This window comes from Episyrphus balteatus, chromosome 1 (assembly GCF_945859705.1).
Source record: "Episyrphus balteatus chromosome 1, idEpiBalt1.1, whole genome shotgun sequence".
Lineage (NCBI taxonomy): Eukaryota > Metazoa > Arthropoda > Insecta > Diptera > Syrphidae > Episyrphus > Episyrphus balteatus.
Window position 1 is genome coordinate 89157422 of NC_079134.1, and position 6791 is coordinate 89164212.

At 28.8% G+C, this 6791-nt stretch overlaps 1 long non-coding RNA gene across 1 annotated transcript; it reads left to right on the top strand.

Annotated features, from left to right (window-relative positions):
• Nucleotides 1–5154: 5154 nt before the first annotated feature.
• On the top strand, nt 5155–6286 carry LOC129907565 (uncharacterized). Its single transcript, XR_008771083.1, has 3 exons — nt 5155–5765; nt 5835–5951; nt 6061–6286. It is a non-coding gene; the product is annotated as an uncharacterized LOC129907565 (long non-coding RNA).
• The last annotated feature ends 505 nt before the right edge of the window (nt 6287–6791 follow it).

The following is a 6791-nucleotide window of genomic DNA, read 5'->3' on the forward strand; positions in this document are numbered from 1 at the left end:
AAAATATGTAAAAAAAATATTGTTCCAAATTTCAAAAGAATCGGTGCCGTAGTTTTGAAGTTATGAGGAGCACCGGCGTTGAGAACATTAGTTGTGGGGATAACAATTTTGAACTCTGGACTAAAAGACTAAAACCTTCCTAAGGAAACTATTAAAATACTCATAACTTGGTCAATTTGGCTCCAAGAGACCTACAATTTGAACACAATATTCTTGAGATATAAAACAATTTAACCCCTTGTAGCTCCATGTGACATTTCTGTAACAAATCGAAAAAGATTGCATAAAAGCTCTACAAACTATTTTTTTTTTTTTCTTTTGAAGCTTCTAATATTATAATCTTTAAGTATTGCTTTATCGAAATAGTACTTCAAATTTCTAATAAATAGCACCAATAGTTTTTAATTGACAGTTAATGTTGAAAGTTGGGCTTTTTTTGAAAATAAGCAAATTTGTGTAAAAACTACGAAAAAAAAAATAGTTTTTGTTAGTAAACCCCACGGGGTTTTATTTTTGGATTTTGGGAAAGTGCCTAAAAATTAATATTAGATAGTTTTTTGCTTGAATTTTTGCATTTTTATATAAAAATAAATTATTTAAACTTTTTTTTACTCCCAAAATATCGAAATAACTAAGTAAATAATGACTATTGAATTTTTAAAAAATACGTGTTTTATTAAAGATAAAGGCCAATCGATTGACTTATTAATTTTTAAATTTACGACCTTGGGTTACAAAAGGTTAATGCAAATAAAAAAAAACAAAACTGGGTTTCCCGGCAAAAAAGTATGATTCAGTTTTTTTTGTTATTCTTAGGAACTTTAATATTTATTAGAATGAAGTCTTTAGTATTTGACTAAAATCTACTAGGTCATTAACTAATGGTATAATTATGTCCATAATATTGCAAAATGTTTATGTTTTTTAATTGATTTTGTATCAATTAAAAACATAAACATTTTTTTTTTCAAAATTTCATCTTTAAAACCTAATTTCTCAAAAACTATTTGGTGAAACAACTTAAGTCAAAAAATTAAATAAAGAATAGATTACTAACTTTAATATAGCACAGAATTGTACGTGCATTTTCTGATTTTTTTATATTTTTTTTCTTCCGGCTAATCCAGGAGTAAGAGGGTTAGCACTTAAGTGGCTTTTACTGTAACAAGAAAATGAATGAAAATTTTTTGTGACCCCCCCCCCCCCCCCCCGAAAAAAATCCTGGATCCGCCCCTGTATCAACTAACAACTACCCTTCAAGCAAGAAAACGGAGTTCAGAAAGACAGTCCGACCTCCGACCGAGAAAAGCGGGGTTGCACTCACACACTTGCAACTTTTTGTGTATGAACCCAAAGTCGAAGGAGAAATCGTGGTGAAAAAACCAATACATATAAAATCGGCTCCGCGGTGATTATAATTTCCATACTAATTTGAGCCGCCTTCGGACCAGTTTCTGAGCCGATGTCGGACTCAACTCCGCCTGAGGCGGAGCGGATTCGGACCGAGGTCGGACTTGTTTGCTTGAAGGGTAACCTGATAGGAATCTAAAAAGTTAAAGAAACCAAATTCATGTTTATGTCAAAATGGCATAAGTGAGTTGTCAAACATACACAATTCTTATGGGATATCCATAATGCGCATATGCGCGCTTCGTTAACTTTCATTAAGCATATGTCGTGCGCTCTGAACCGCACGGCATGAGTAAATTTCTCAGAATTAAATGTAAACAACATGGATGCAAGAGGAATGGAAAAATTAAATTAATTTTCACTTAATAAAAATGTGATAAACGAATTGTTGTTGTTTGAATAAAAACAGTTTTGAAAATATTTTTGTGTAATTCATTTTTTTACAAAAAATATGGAAAACAAAAATTTAAATTGTGACAGAAGGCTATGCGCGCGTATGTTGATTATGGTTACTGCTCATGTTTTCAGAAACAGGACGAAGCAGTTCGTTTGATTTTGACATAAGCCCATGCCCGCATATGCCTATTACAGTTGGGCCTTCAGTCTTTTATTTAAATTATTTTTTATCACAGAATTATTATTACTTATCAGTATTTTAACTTTCTTTACATCCCTTTGAAATGAACTGCTTTTTTAACGTTGTTTGTATAGGAACGTAAAAATCATTCTAAACAAATGGAAAGAATAATTTCACATAAGGGTGCCCGGTGGCGGTTGCAGCGCCTTACCATCACCAAAAAAAAATAAATACACCCCTGTTTGGGAGATTTTCAATTTGTAATATATTTTAAAAGCGGCGCTTTTATTTTAACAAATTTTATTATTTTTATGACTTAAGGCCCAACTATAATAGGCATATGCGCGAATGGGCTTATGTCAAAATAGCATGAGTGAGTTGTCGCAATTCTTATGGGATAGCCATAATGCGCATATTCGCGCTTCGTTAACTTTCGTTAAGCATATGCCGTGCGCTCTGAACCGCACGACATGAGTAAATTTCTCAAGGCCCAACTCGTCGTGCGTTGAACTGAGCACACTTCAATTGTAATGTTCACTTTGATTGTCCATTCGGTATCATCATTCGGATATTGTTTTGGGTCAATCAAAGTGCAATAAGACAAAAATCGAATTGTGCTGACTCTTTAAACGTGCCGACGCGACGATTATCCACTGAGGCAGTTGGGCTCGAGACTATCGGAATGGCACGACAAGTGGAGTCTCATTCAATACGTTAACAAGAGTAGTTCAAATATTAATCACTGCGTTATCCCAAGGTATAACTTATTTAGGTTATAACCTTATAACATTAGCGCAGTCGGTCCGCGAACCTTTAAATCATAAAAAAAAAGAAGAAAATAAAAATATAAGCATAATAAAAGCAACCAATAACTCTGTGTAGTGTCGGCTTTTGAAAATTTTAAGTGAATCATTTTTTTTGCTTTTTAAAACTAAAAAAAAAAGTTTAACTAAATTCAAAGTGCAAAATACCTACATCAATTGGAATACGAAGCCACAGTTGACAACGACCACGCGGTATCTATGTATGTACGTTTGTCAATAAGCAGGTAAGTATAATTTTGTTTTTAATTTTTGTTTTGCATCGTTTTCGTTTTTTTGTTCACTTTTTTTCTGAAAAACGATCTGCTTATATTTTTGTTTGTTAAATTTGCTTGAGTTGTTTACGGCCAATATAAACTAATTTTAGTTAATGTAGGTCAGTTTAAAACTTCAAGTTAGGGTTAGGGATAAGCAAATTAAATAAATACTCCAGAATTTATTACAGTTTAAGTTTGTCTCAAAACTTTTTTTTTCTTTTTTTTTTAATTTAAATTACATAATTTAAATAAATTAAAAACTTTTTGTGAGCTATTGTGGTTAAGAAAAGAACAAATAGATAAAGCTCAGAAAAAATTTTAATTCATTTAAATTAATTTTGTATTTAAAAATTATTTTTTTTTTTAATTCACTCAGTTTGTTTATCTTTTTTAATTACTTTAAGTAGCCTTTTTTATGGAATAAAACTTATTTTTTTTTATGAAAATAAACTGGGCTTTAGTAAAAAGCACAAAAGATTAATACTTATTAACGTGTTTTTTTGACTTAAAAGTATGAAAGTGTAAAAAACAACTTAAAAAACGAAGAAAATTGTGTTTGATGCAAAATTGTGGAAAAACGGTTGTCCGCAGAAAAAAAGTTTTGAGACAAACTTAAACTGTAATAAATTCTTGATTGGTTGTAAAAAAATCTTTCAATTCAAACTTAGTTTGGCAAAGATACGGCCAGTTAAAGGACAAGAGAGCAAAAATCATAAAAACCGTGGTAACTCGAAAACGGTACGAAAACGAGAAAATTACCTCTTAAGTTTTTCGACTTAAAATGACCTCAGGAATTCATGGTTTTCATTTGGGGCGGTGACTGTGGGACACCCTGTATAAACGAGATAAAGAAGATTCTTTTGATCGAAGTCACGTCCGCTTAGTGACAAATCTAAGAAGTTCTGTGAACAACAACAATCAAAAATTGAGATCAGTCAATTAAGCAAGAGGCACATGTCTGTGGGTCAGGAATTCATGGTTTTCATTTGGGGCGGTGACTGTGGGACACCCTGTATAAACGAGATAAAGAAGATTCTTTTGATCGAAGTCATGTCCGCTTAGTGAAAAATCTAAGAAGTTGTGTGAACAACAACAATCAAAAATTGAGATCAGTCAATTAAGCAAGAGGCACATGTCCGTGTGTCCACCAAGCACAACCACTTAAACTAAATCCTGTAAGGTCTTGAGTTTTAAACTAGATACTAAAAACAAATTGTATTAAAAATTATTTATCTTTGTTTTTGAGCATTTATTCCAATTATTTTTCTATTTTCAGATAGCTTATAGATGTCAAAAATTCTTAAACCAAAACCTTTCATCCACACCTTAATTCATCTTTCCAGTTTCTTCCCTTTTTTCTTAATATCCCAAAAAAAGGTATATTTTATTAACTACAAAAAATATAGGTATTATCCAAACAAAAAATATGATCGGTTGATTTATATTTAAAAAAAATTAAAGTTCAAATAAATTAAAGATTAATTGATTAGTTATGAAATCTTAAATTTATATGTAAAATTTCAATTTCAATTTTGAAAAAAAAGAAAATAATAGTAATTATGTATTCAAACTCATAACACTAAAAAAAATTAATAATTATAATACAATTTCCTCAAACTGAAAACTGCAAAAATAAATATATTATGTATTAAAACTCATAACAAACAAAAAATTAATAATAATAATAAAATTACTAAAGGCAAAATGATATATAATTGATTGGTCTATATCTTTAAGAAAATATCATACCATATACTAATTTCCTATAAAAAAAATAAAAAAAAAACAAAATAAAAAATACAATTGATTGGTAGATAACTAAAGAAATGATAAAAATTAATTAAAAATCAATTAATTTCATTTTTTGTTCTTTAAAACTTAAGCCAACAATTTAAATTCAATTAATAAATATTAATGACACGTAATAAGTTCTTAAAATGTACTGTAAAAATAAAAAAAATATAATACAATTTATTAAAATAAATAATAAAAAAATATAAAATAAAATTATATGTAGGTGTTCAATTTCATTCAACAAATAAAAAAAAAAAAAAAAAATATGTAAATTAGTTTTAAATTTAAAGTGAAATGTTTATATAAAAACTACTGTAAAATAAATGCTCAAGTTTAAGTTTGGAAAGATGCTGTGGAATATGGAAAAAAATGTTATGCTGGTATACTGAAAATAATAAATTTCGTAAAATTACGAAAATCGTTTCATACACTTCATTTTCGTTGGCCCAACGAAACTTTCGTTGGCTCAACGAAAATATGTAATTTTTCGTAATATGAAAACCTTCATCACTTAATGAAAACGTTTCATACACTTTTTCTCCCATTTTAGAGCCCAAAAATCCATTTTAATGAAAAGATTCATCATTTAACGAAAAATTTCATACTCATTTAAAAGAAAAAATAATACTAATTTATGAAAATAAATTATTGGCTTATGAAAATTCTTCATAGACTAATGAAATTTTACATCAGCTTATGAAAAAATACATACATACAATACAAAAATAAATAATTGCAAAAAAAAAGCACACAGAGCACGCTTTATTTTCGTTTCATGTGTGTATTACTGGTATTCGAAGTCACATCTCACAGATAATATTCAACCCCGAAAGTGCGAAGACGCGGAATAAATAAAAAAATATTGTGTGTTGAAAAAGTTTAAACTTAAGTAGGTACCTAGTAAAGGTAAGATATATAATTATTTTCAATAATTATTCTAATTGTAAACTGATTTATGTTTCATCATTTCAAAAGGAACTAAAGGTGTATATCGACTTGTGTACTTCAACACCAGAGGCAACATATTTTTCGAACGTATGCTGAAAAAATGGCGAGAGTCAATCGGAATTGATGAACGATGAGTATAAGAAAGTAAGTAAAATTCGATTATTATTGATTCTAATATTAAAAAAAAAAATATTTTTGTTTCTTAAAATATTCTAAATTTTTGTTTTGTTTTTCTATTTCTTTTTCCTTTCAGATTCCAACGATGTCATTCCAATGTACCTTATGGGTGGGTACTTAATCCCGACCCAAAAAAAAACGTTTCTAAAGGTCAAGAAATGAATTCTTTGAAGAAGATACTTATTTTATTGAAATGTTTCTGTGTATTTAATTTAATTTTTTTATTTCATGATTAAAAATCCAAAAATTCAAGTTCAAAATAACAAATGTTTTTGTTTTTAATGGTAAAAAGTTTTCGCTCCGCTCCCCTTTTTTGAATTTCAGGTTTTAATTCCAAATTTTAGGGAAGAAAAAATTACGAAAATAAAGTAAGTATAATCTACTAAAAGAATAATTAATACAACGAAAAGTTTCGTTAGCTAACGAATATTTTTTCGTAATTTAATTAAAATATTCATAAAATTAACGAAAAAATTCGTTAGCTTTCGTAAAATGATATAAAAATTCATTAATTCTCGATCAAAAATTTTTATGAAAAAATTCATTAAAATACGAAAGTTTTCGTTAATTGATGAAGTTCTTCGTTAACGTATGAAAGCCATTTCGTTGAGCCAATTAAATTTTTCATCGGCTGAAAATTAATTAAATTTTCGTTGGTTCAACGAATTTTTTCGTTGTATTTACGTAAGGATTTGGTTCAGTGTACCAGAGATAAATCGACTATCGTTTATATTTATCCAAATGTCTAAACTGCAATAAAAAATCGACTCCCAGGTGGGGAGGGGAACCACCAATCCAGCTCTAAAT